Raw genomic sequence first — 12,035 nt, 5'->3', positions numbered from 1 at the left:
TACACAGAACCTTTTTGTGTGTTTTTTTTTTTAGTGAATCAGTGTTTAATTTTCTCTTTTACACTTAAAATAAAACATCATCTCATGCTGAAGCCTATACATTCTCAATCATGCAGGTTGTTAGTCATGCAGGAGAGGTAGCATGTATCATGTGCTAGGATGGGATTGGCCAACCATGGCAGCGATTGGCACCATGACTAACTCCCCTCACTGACTATTCCAGACTAAAACTAGACAAGTTGGGCCCAGGTAAAACCTGCATAGACAAGGGGAAAACCCAGGACTCTTTCATACGGGGGGCAAAAATCATGCATTATGCAAGCAGGATGGTTACAGGAAACAGAAGGATGGTTCAGGAAGAAGATTTGGATAGAGTAGAAGAGTCTACTATGCCAGGGGTTAGGCACTTGGACATTGCTGTCCGCTTTGGGTTGGATGGCACTGGTTGTTTCAGGGGTGACTCAGAATTTCCCGTCAGGCTGCCAGCGAGCCATGAACTTAAAGCAAATGTCAATGTTTTTATTAGAGCCCGGAAGGCAAAAACACGATTGTTGTTTGTGCGCCTAAAAGTTAGAACTTAAAATGTAACTCACGGAGTCAGTAGTTTTTAAATTCTGGAGGGGGACTTTGTTCCTTCCCCTTCCCTGCCTCCCTGGAATTCTAGCCCATGTTGCCAATGTCTTCAATTACTCAACCAAAGTAAAGAATAAAAATTTTTATTGGGTTAGTGTTTATGTATTACTCATAAAAATTGGGTAGCATTTATTTTTGCATGGCACCCAAATTACTCAGTTCATTTAATCTATTATGTTACCCCATTTACTGCTTTTTACGTCAATCTGCAGATTTTTTATAATAATGCTTCTGTAAGAAGTCAACTCACCTTTCCGCATCAAGAATGTGATGAGACTCAGATAGTATCTAATTTTTCAGACGATTTCATTCGTAATGGAGGGAGAATTTGTTAACTTGTGTCGAAAAGAAGATGCTTGGTAAAAAATTACCACCCAGAGTTATTAAGACTACGGAGAGGTAATACGAACATTCAGCCATGCGGGTCAAACAAAGCGATAGCGTGCTATATTGCTAAGTACCTATCAAAAGCAGAGCCTGAAGGAGTAGATTCTGGAATAGCGCAGGCAATACAAAAATTACAACGCGAAGAGTCAGATATCTCACGTAAGCTGTTCAAGATTTGTATGATGATTCTTCATGAACGACAAGTAATCAGCTGCTGAATGTGCATATCAACTATGTCATATTCCTTTACGGGATAGTTCGCGAAGTTGTATTTTCCTTAACACTAGAAAGCCAGAACAGCGTTATAGGGTATTGCAAGTCGACAAGTGAACACGCTACTGGCTATTATAGCAATATCTTCGAAAGATTTGAAAAACATCCATTGCATCACTCTGACTATAATTTTCCGAACATGAGTCTTACAGAGTTTGCAATGTTGTTCAAACCTTTCTAGCTGAAAAAGGCAAATAAAAGCGAAGAAAGCATTGACCATGATGCTTATGAAGAACAATCAAAAGTTAGTCGTCCAATTATTACGCTGTCAGATGACAGCAAAATGGTTGTGAGGAATGTCCCTGCAGTTGTGAGAGTGCTGTACTTTATAGCATCATCACATCCAGAAAACTTCTTCTACAGTTTATTGGTTCAATATATGCCTTACCGTTTGTAAACGTAATTACTTTAAGGTTTCGATAATGCAAAAGATGCTTTTCTAGCTCGAGAGAATCGACTTAAGGAAATGAGTAGACATATGCGGCAACATCGAGAACGGGACCACCAGCTTGAAAACGCATTCAATCAAGTCCATGCCTTTAAAATTTTGGAGCAGAAGAATTATCAGATATAGAGATGAGTAATAATCAATTTCAGAAGGCACGACAGGTCATGAATATTGACCTAAGACAATTATTCATTCTTATTATACAAGAGCATTAAGAACCAACTAAATGGAGACAAAAAAAATTTTTTTGTAACTGGTAGAGCAGGCACCGGAAAAACTTTCCTCGTCAATTTGTTGAAAAACCAAGTTAACCGATGTTATGGAAAATCAGTAGTAAAAGATGATGCTCCCACTGGAGTTGCAGTACGATTGGTCAGTGGGTCTACACTACACTGTCTGCTAAAATTACCAGTACAAAAATATGGTGTTATTGTCAGTATGCCACTTCAAACTGGTAACTTTCTAAGAGTATGGCAAAATGTTGAGTTTCTTTTCATAGATGAAATTTCAATGGTACCTTATAAGATGCTTTGCATGATTGACTCTTGCTTGTGGAAGCTGAAAAGTCCCAACGCTTTCTTTGGATGCATAAATGTTTTATTATTTGGTGATTTAATGCACTTACCACCTGTTTGAGGACATCAAGTTTTTCAACAACCAGAACATATGAAGCCAGCTACACATTTGTGGTGGCAGTTCCAGCTGGTTGAACTTTAACAAAGCATGCACCAAACAAGGAGACACAACATTTATAGAAGTGCTAAACGCCTTAAGAGTTGGGGAATTGACGTCTAAGCATCTTGAAATACTCCTTGGAAAAGTTTCAACTGATGTTACCAACAAATTCTAGATTGAGAGAGCATTAAGAATCTATCCAACGAATCATCAAGTTGCTAAACATAATGTATTTTGAGGATAAAGGTACGGCTATTTATACAATAAAAGCACAAGATCAACTCATTGATGCTACACAAAATTTAGGTAATAAAGACCTGGACTCAGTCATATCTGAAGATATCAATAAAACAGATCATCTTCCTAAAATATTGAAAATATTCGTGGGAGCTAAAGTGATGTTACGATCGAATATTGACGTTGCAAAGGGTTTAGGTTTAGTTAACAGCAATATGGGTTTTATTACGGAAATAATCTGGCCACATTCTCAACGAGATCAAGTATATGATACAGACATACGGTCAGTCCATACTGATTTTGATTCAGATGGTATAAATCTAATTAAACCAATATCAATACAGTTTCCGGCAAAATATAGCTATGGTACCACTGAAAGACGAATGTTGCCATTAATCCTGAGTTGGCATCGACCGTCCACAAGATGCAAAGCTGTACCGTTGATCATGCTGTTTACTGCTGGACAAGCTTATGTAGCGCTTATGTAGCACTTAGCCGCGGACGGTCTCTAGACGGTATCCCAACAGAAGAACTTGATTGCTCAAAATTAACAGGCAGAGTCCCATGTAACAGCGGAGCATTAGATGAAATTATTACATTACGAGAGACCAAAAAACAATCTATCCATGTTTAGAGCAGTGTCAGTTCTACTGATAATAGGTACGAATGATGAATTGGTAAGTTTATCTTATAATTCATTAAGTATAATGAAGCATTAATTGCATAATGTCATCATGCGAAAGGCTAATTAATGTTATAATACATACGTTTAAGTAGCTAATACAAATCTTGAAAATTACATGCATTAGTATGTATAGAGATTTTCAAGTACCGGCCATGCTTTTGCTTTAAATGCCTCGTATTTTGCCTTTTCTAGTGCTCATATCACTTCTACCTGTTATCTGAGAGGAATAAGTGGCATTGTCATGTTGTAGTTTCTCTATACACTTGATCAACTCAGGCTGATGAAAACACAAAGTAGGATTAGACATCCCTTCGAGATCATGACTAAGCTACTTTTTCCCGTAAATGTTGCCAAGAATATTTACATGCAACAGATCATTTAATCATTCTTAGTATTGTTAGCCTTATTTGTATGAAGCTAGTTAAGGATAGGGAAATCATTGTTGCCTGTTAAAAGAGAACTATAATTTTCTGTTCTTATAAATTACACAGAGGAACTTTTTTTTGTTGTCTGTTGCATGAGATTTGTCAACCGATTCTTTGTATTTAGGTACTGCTGAATCCAAATATGAAATCCGTTTTCTTGTGCATGCTATAGATTTCATGCGATACTATTTTCTTTTTTTTTTTTTTTGCAGATTTCTGATCTTACCTTCAAGTTAGAGGACTACTACTCGTATATTTAACATAAATACAAGGTAATTAATGGTTTACAAATATTATTAAAATTATATTTGTATTAAAATTTAAAGTAATGAAAAATTAATTATTTTATTTTGTTAAATATTAATATATATCTTTATGATGTTCTTTCAGACTAGATAATGGCCTCCTCAAGTCGGCATAAATGTTTAAATAGTCCTAATGACTTATGTTACATATATGGCTGTTATACACTTAAACGTCAAAGATGCAATATTTCATCATTTGTCAGACGTGTGTACGCAACATATTTTGAGGTTCCACTAGGCGATCAAGACAAGAAATGGGCTCCGCAAATTGTGTGTAATAACTGTGAAGAAACGCTTCGTGACTGGACGAAAGGCAAACGTAAAGGCATGTATTTTGGTGTTCCCGATAGTCAGACAGTGTTTGCCCTGTTTGGTGTTCCCGATAGTCAGACAGTGTTTGCCCTGTTTGGTGTTCCCGATAGTCAGACAGTGTTTGCCCTGTGCACAGACAAAAGTTATGAACCAGAAATGTAAGGGGGTTATGCAACATGTATTAGCAACTAAGCCATTGGAGGTAGTATGTGTTGATCTGTTTGGTCCACTGCCTAGAGAAAGAGGAGGAGTAAAGTAAATTTTTGTAGTGCTAGATGTGTTCACAAAATATGTTAAATTATACCCTATCAAGCAAGCCGCTGCTCAAGTTTTTACTGAAAAGATTTTAGATGTGTATGTCAAAGAAGTGGGTGTACCGAAAAAAATCATCTCTGTTAATGGGCCTCAGTTCAGGGGAAAATTGTAGATAACATTGACTGGTATCCTTGGGATTGAAACAGGTCATACGGCAGTGTACCATCCAGCTGCTAATCCAGTTGAAAGGGCGATGAGGGAACTAGGGAGATTGTTTCGATTGTATTGCAGTGAAAACCATAGCCAATGGGCTAACCTTGTGAGCGAAATGGAAGGGATTATAAACAATGTTTGGCATGAAAGCACTGGTTTTTCAACAATAGAGTTGATGCAAAAAATGTTACCTACTTCTAAGCTTCAAGAGTTAGTAAGTTTTCCAAACAGTGATACTGTAGGGTTAAAAGACAAATTGGAAAAGGCAGGAAAAATACTGGTATCAAAGGCAGAGGAAAGGAAAACTAGGTTCAATAAAGGCGTTAAACCTAGTATTTTTAAAGTGGGGGACGAAGTACTTATAGCATCCCATAAATTGTCCTCACTGTATGAACAAAAGATTCATAAATTTTTCAAACTATATGATGGACCTTATCAAGTTGAAGCGATTCTAGGCCATAATGTCTATAAAGTAAATAAGGCGAATTGGCATGTGTCACTGCTAAGACCATGGAGTATAAAGTAAAACATTGTGTAAAGAATAAGTGTTGCTGAAATGTTTCTAAATGTGTAAATTAATGAATATGTATTAATACTGTTTGAAACATTCTTGTAATAGATATACAATTTAGGTATCGCTGCCATTGTAAAGTTGTACTTGTATTTTTGTGTGTGTTAATGATGGTGGGAGAGATAGGTTAGCCGAGCTGACTAACAGCTAAAAGGGTTGTAGTTGGGCACCCCTTACCTTTTGGCTAGCTCGGGAGCTAGGAATGATGGGGAAAGAGATAGGTTAGCCAAGCCAGCTAAAAGGGACCAGGAGCGCCCCTTACCTTTTGGTTAGTTCAAGGGATAGGGAAGGAAACCATAGTTTATCGTGGTTTTTTGATGAGCTTTTTCTTTTTCTGCTTCTGTCTTCTTAGTCAGTGGTAATTTGACGTTCTTCGGTAAGGACTGTGGGTTTCCCCACCGTTGGGCCCTACTGGTTGTAAGGAGTTAGTACGCGAGGGGAGTGGAGAGGGGGTTTTCGATCTGTTCGACCTCCATGTCCTCGTCCAGGTTTGGTAGCATGAACTCCCCTGCTGGAAAGTTTTGGGGCACCTGCTGAGATTTCTGGGCATGTTCGTTTGTGAGGGAGATGGTGGAGTCCCTGCTGAGATTTCCAAAAATATTCCTGGACGGAATATTCTTTCCGCTGAGATTTCCAAGTCCGTTCTCTTCACGGAATTGATGAAATTGATGAAATTGATGAAATTGGTGATCGTGGTTCTGTGGGGTTTGTTGGGAGTGTTAGGAAGCATATTTTCACCCCTCAACCATACCGTGGAGTAGGAACCTGGGACCGGGATTGTCAATGAAATAGAGGTTTGGCTGTGTCTTTTTGAAGACATGTTATCAATTTGATGTGTGATGGTGTAGTGGGGACACACTACTGTTAAAGGAAGGGAATTTAAAGGTATATTTATCATGTTGTTTATTCAAATATATATATATATAAAATATAACTGGGGTCTTCAATAATTATTATATTATATGAGTATTCGTCGTAAATAGAAGTAAATGCATCATTGGTAGAAAGTTCAAAGTTCAGAAGTTTTGGTCAGCAGTGTTGTTGAAGTTTGTTGGTGCAGGTATGAGTGGTGGAGGAATTGGTTGATTCATGGGTGAAAGTAGTGGTTTCCTGGTAATAGAGGAGTTATTCGTCATCGTGCAGTTGTCGTCTTAAGGAGACATTTCCCGAGTACTGAGCAATTCTCGACAGGCGGATGTACTAGTTGACTGAGTGAGAAAACTGTTTGAATGTAATTGGATTCAGTTGTTTCATCTTTCAAAAAATAAAACAAAAAAACTTTCAACGAAAGTTTGCTTTTTATTTCATAAAGCGAACTGTAACAAACTACAATCAAAAAGAATAAATATTTGAAAAAATACATCATCAAAATTGAAAAGGAAACAATACATTCGAAGAATATATCAAATCATGTAAAATCAGTTTTGAAACTAAAACTAAGGGAGTGATAAAAAATGTGATTCTTCAACTCGACCCAAATCTCTTTCAATATATTATCGAGTGTCTGCTGCCACTCGACTGTCAGCAGTCAATTTCATATGGGTTCTCACTGTTGCCACTCCGGAAATAGAATTGCATGTGACTGGAAATTGTTAAAATAATGACAAGGAAGAGAACTGGCATCGCCAATATCACCATATTGATTTTGCTATTTGTGTTGTTGGGCTACTGTTATAGTTTGAATTTTTAAAGGCTTGTATTTAGGATATTTAGCTCTGAGTGTTTTAACTAGTTAATTTGTTTTACTGTCTTTGTTCGTAAGTACTAAAAATATATTTTATTATTATAAAGTATGTATTTGCCTACAGTTCGTTATGAATGTTATGCACGTGACTAATGGCCCATAAGTCAATAATCATTTAACATTTATCTAACACAGTATTTTGTACAACAGTTAAGTACAGATGCAGAATTTCTAATTTACTAGGGTTTTCCACTTGAATATGGTTCGATTTTAATGCAAAATAATTTTATTGAGTTGTCTGGCTACTTTTATTCATTCTGGGTAGGCACAAAAGAAAAGCTGTAAAATTGTCTTGATGGTAATTAGGTGTTGTTAGCTACAGTTAAAGTACTGTAAAACGTGTGAACGGTTGGTTAGGTTAGCAACATTAAGAATACTGAAAAATATGCTGGAGGGGTTGTTGGGTTAGGTGCGCAATAATATTGTAATACATATTGCTGACCTAAGCTAAAAAACCTGTTGAGTCTATTTTACAGTATTGTTCCTGTTGCTAACCTAACTTAATCTAATGTAATAATGTGTTCAAAGGATTTTATAGCTTTTCTTCTTCCTAACCTAATTTAAATAATCTTAAAGCTGTAAAAGACCGGTAAATTTATTACAATAAATGCATTGCACCTATCCAGAATGACTAACAAAAAAATCCAGGGCAATCAAAATATCCATTTACTGCTGTTACTTAACATTATTAAGGTTGTTACTCTAAAGTAAATTATTACCAAAGTAAAGAGATAAAGGGTTTCGATTTTGCTTACCTGGAAACAATTATTTTAAGGCTAAGTCACAAAGTCTGATCAGACTTTTTTTCAACCTTCCAGCTCAACAGTTAATTAGGGTCACATTATTTACCATACCAAACTAACACAATGTCTAATATCATTGTCAGCAAATCTTCCTATGCCAAATGTGTCCATAAAATGCAGTATGAACTTTGCCTAATATAATACTGTGTAACCACTGTACAAAGCTTTTATTTTATGTTGTCAGTTTAAGTGCAAAACAAAAAATTTATTCTTTGGCATGAAGTTATATCTAGTTTATTTTATATACAAGGAAGGGATATATGTGTGGGAAGAATTGAAATTTAATCATTACAAAATGTAAAATAATAATGTTGGCCATAAACAAGATATTTTACTTCAATACTACACTACAATTATTAAAGTGCACTCATACTTAAAACTAAATTTTGTTTTTCAGCATAAAGATGTACCAAGTAGGTAAATGTTTTTGAAGTTAAATCTTGTATGATTTCTGTTCCGTGGTATAGTGCGGCACTATACCACATAATCAGAAATAGAATGTACTTCTTGCGGGCTATCAGTGTGCGTAATTTGTTGTGTTGTCATGAGGACCTTGTACTTATTGACTACTTGATTTATCTAACTTTAAAAAATAAAATATACACTAAAACCCTAATTTTTAACTTCGTTATTTTTATTTTTAAACAAGCTGCAAAAAACTACGATGACATTTCGTAAATATTTTACACAAATCACTATGCCAATATTTATCGTCATTAGGTCCTAAATACACAAATACACTTTGATAACTCACCATATTTGCATCAATAAAACGTTCAAAATTATTCATATCACCGTAGACTATAAAATATTGCCTAAAATTGTTTGCATGTTAACCATTCAAGTTGATACCACATTTTAAAACACTGCAATTTCACAAACTTCCAATATTTAATAAAATATGTTATTTCTGCAACCAGCGAAATGGAAGGAATTAGGAAAAAATACATCAAAAAAGAATAAATTATTAGATGTTACATTTTCTAAACAGTCTCTTTTGGACCCTTCAGGTCAGTGCTTAACTGGATTCTTTGCCTTAGTTTCTTTTGCTCAGGCAGAGTACTACTGGTAGCTTATGTAACTGTTTTTCTGCGGTTTAATATGGGCATGCCATGATAGCTTTGGACACTTCTTGTCAAGCCGCGTCGTAACGGTAATCGTAATTGTATGTAAATGTAATCTCTTTCTTTCTTTCTTGTTGTTGTTGCCTAGCGGCCCATATGTTTTGTGCTACGTTAAACGTGTCGTCAGTTGGCACCATTCTTTTAACTTGATTTGTATGTATGATTCACGCGGGATGTTTCGCTCAAAATTCATAAATGTTATGTGCATTGTATGCTACATTTGTTACAAATAAATTACACTGCTTGTTAATTGGTATAGGACTTTGCTTTATTGCAGCACCAGCAAATATCTGCCGTTAGTCTTACCGGAAAGACTCCTGTTATTTCTTGTTTATGTTGTTGTCAGTTGTAGGTGCGGCTACAAAGTGATGCTGTAGTCGAAAATGAATTTTTACCCATACCTAGCTCCAGTTTAACTGAATCTGAGCCTTCCAGTGATGCTGTAGTTGAAAGTGCATTTTTACCCATACTTAGCTCCAGTTCTACTGAAACCACTACAGTTGTACCCTCCCCATTGTCTCCATCTTCTGGGCCTACAGACTCCTTTCCTGATATACTTCCTGAAAATTCTTTCGAGAATACAGTAGAACCTCGCATATCCAGCCAAAAGGTCGGATATCGGGAGGAGCAAAAAAAAACCACTTTCTCAGATAGAAAAACAGCTATATCGTACTGTAATACAACTTTATTGTAAAGTATGTACTTATAAAAATGTTGCTGTATATATTTCAAACATTTACTGTTTTTAAATTAAATGAGATCAATAAAATCTAAGCATACCTTATTTAAAGAATTCAGTAATGGACTTTTGTTTTAATTTTGTCAATCTTGACTTTGCAGAAGTGTCCCTCCACTTTTTTGCCCACAATACGTCCATTGGGTTTGCATTTGGATGTTGCTCAATGTATTTCAGCGCAACTTCGAAGGCGTCCTTAGCAGCAGAATGACTCACTACATTGTCACCGGTGGTTTCGTCTTCATCCGAGTCGATATCTTCTTCCACGGCTTTGTTCTGCACAACAGCGATAATTTCGTCGTCATTTAGTTATTCATTGGTGTCTTCCGAAACATCAGCTTCAACAAACCACTCTTCTACATCATTCATCTGGAGATCATGCTGAAACACTTGTAAATTTTGTAATTGTCTGTCTCAACTTGTGCTTCTGTCTCAGGTTCTTCTTGTTTCAATGATGGCCAAAACTTTTTCCAAGCCTTCTGAAGGATAGTTTGATTAATTTCGTCCCAGGCTGCAGCAACGGTGTAGATTGCGTCTTTTATGTTGAAACTTTTAATCGCCCCAAAAAGGTTACCTCCTTCTTCTATTTGTCCAGCAGAGAGCCGACATATTTTCTTCTGTATCTTCTCTTTAACAACTCGATGATGCCCTGATCCATAGGTTGTATTAAAGGTGTAACATGGGGCGGTAAAAATAAAGCCTTGATGTTTCCTTTATTTAATTCACATTCAGAGGGGTGACTAGGAGCGTTATCTAACAGCAAAACAGCACGAGCAGGTAAGTTTTTAGACTTTAAATGTTTTTTTACTGCGGGGACAAATACGGCAAAAAACCACTCCTTAAATAAATCGCCATCCATCCAAGCAGATGATTGATTCCGATAGAAAACTGGAAGTGTTGCCATGTTTAGATTTTTGAATGCTCTTGGTTTCTTAGATTTTCCTATGACGAACAGCGGCATTTTGTGGCTTCCCGTGGCATTGCTACAAGTTGCAATTGTGAGCCTGTCTTTAGCCAGCTTTGTTCCTAACACAGGTTCATTTTTAGCAGCTAGAGTGTTTTTTGGAAGCATTTTGTAATTTAGGCCTGTTTCATCTACATTGTACACTTGTTCGGGTACAAGTTTCTGTTCTGTGACCAACTTCTCAAATGTTGCTACAAATTCTGTAGCAGCATTATCATAAGCTGAGAGTTTTTCCCCCGCAATAATAAGATGTTGTATGCCATGACGCAACTTCCATTTATGTAGCCACCCTTCGCTAGCGCTAAATTTTTCTAGATCACCTCCCAGCTTTTCATGCAATTTTATGGCTTTTTCCTTTACGATGGGGCCTGACAATGGTATTCCCTTGCGCCTTTCCTGACAAAACCAAACCCATAATGCGTCATCGACAAGTTCAAGTTTTGGTTTTTTCAACATTTTTCTACTTTTTAAGGCATCTTCTGTCTCAACTGTTGTTGAGTACGTTTCCAGATCTTTACGGGTTTTTTTTCCAATCTTTTATCGTAGTCACCCCTACACCCAACTCAGAAGCTAATTTAATAACAGACTCTCCATGGTCCAATCGTTGTAAAATCTCAAGTTTTTGTTGCAGAGAAAAACAAACACGTTTACGTTATTGAGTTGCCATTGTCACACACGTAAAGCACTACGTATTGCACACTTTAAATTCTGTAGTCGTGAATAAATAATGGGGAAAAACACAAACAGTATTGACGTTAACAAACACAGAACTGTACAAGATTATAGTCAGAGCACATTACACATCAAGATTCACGGCTGAACTGACAGTTTTTGATATGAAAACAAAGCATATTGTAGATGAGTCACTCCTTCAAGCCTAACAGGCTCACCAACCGGAGGCGCGTGTGAATCACCGACAGTCGGACACTAGGTCGGATATCGGGAGGAGTCGGTTGTGGGAAGGTCGGATATGCGAGGTTCTACTGTATCCTACTTTCAAAAACCAAACGCACTGACAAAACCATGATCAAGCGAAAAAGAGTGGACCCAACAGCAAAGGTGATAACATCTGAAGAGTATTCTCAGCTTGTGAGGGAAAAGCAGAAACCAGCTCATAAGAAGAATCGAAAGGGTACTGGTATTCAAAAGGCAACAGTTCCAGTAGTAAAACCCCCATCTAAGAGAAGAGCGAAAGTTGATTCTTCTTACTCAGCTTCAAGCGAAGATGAAGATTGGCTAGGTAGC

The sequence above is a fragment of the Bacillus rossius genome, chromosome 3, assembly GCF_032445375.1.
Source record: "Bacillus rossius redtenbacheri isolate Brsri chromosome 3, Brsri_v3, whole genome shotgun sequence".
Classification (NCBI taxonomy): Eukaryota; Metazoa; Arthropoda; class Insecta; order Phasmatodea; family Bacillidae; genus Bacillus; species Bacillus rossius.
Note: the sequence above shows the minus strand (reverse complement) of the source record.